The following is a 548-nucleotide window of genomic DNA, read 5'->3' as shown; positions in this document are numbered from 1 at the left end:
GGCTGGGGGGTGAGGGCAGGGGGCCCCCTGCAGGGGGCTTTGCAGGTAAGCGATGCACCCCCCGCTCCCTCAGCCCCGGCCACCTTCCCCCAAGCCCCACTTACCTCTAGGATCCAGGGGCCAAGGGTATGGCTCCGCAGTGGCAGCGCTTGCCCACAAAGCCCCACCCCCCCCATGGACCCGTTCAGCCAGTCACAGGGCATAAGCAGCGAGGTAGTGGCAGCCGCTGCATGCAAGCCCCCCTTACTACCCCCCGGCTGGGCGGCACGTATGTGGCCCACACAGTGGTTGCCACTGCACTGCTGCTACCATGCCCTACGCCACTTGCCCACAAAGCCATGTGGGTGGCCATGGGATGGTAGCACAGGGCGCAGTGGCAGAGTTGCAGTGGCGGCCTCTGTGTGCGAACCCCTTCAGGCTGGCCGGTGCATGTGTGGCCTGCAGAGTGGCAACCCTACCCTCACCCCATGACCCTGCTCCTGGGAGTGGGCACAGGAACAGGTTTCCCACCTTCTTTATCTACTCCCCCCTTCCCTTTCCCCCGCCCT

The 548-nt window shown here is 65.7% G+C and overlaps 1 protein-coding gene across 2 annotated transcripts in view; it reads right to left on the bottom strand.

The window, feature by feature from the left end:
- The window catches only part of PRPS1 (phosphoribosyl pyrophosphate synthetase 1), a 35,363-nt gene that overhangs the window by 17,870 nt on the left and 16,945 nt on the right, over positions 1-548 (bottom strand). The window lies entirely within an intron of this gene.

This window comes from Gavialis gangeticus, unplaced genomic scaffold, assembly GCF_001723915.1.
Source record: "Gavialis gangeticus isolate Ggan-Ray unplaced genomic scaffold, GavGan_comp1, whole genome shotgun sequence".
NCBI lineage: Eukaryota > Metazoa > Chordata > Crocodylia > Gavialidae > Gavialis > Gavialis gangeticus.
Note: the sequence above shows the minus strand (reverse complement) of the source record. Positions and strands in the feature narration are given on the sequence as shown.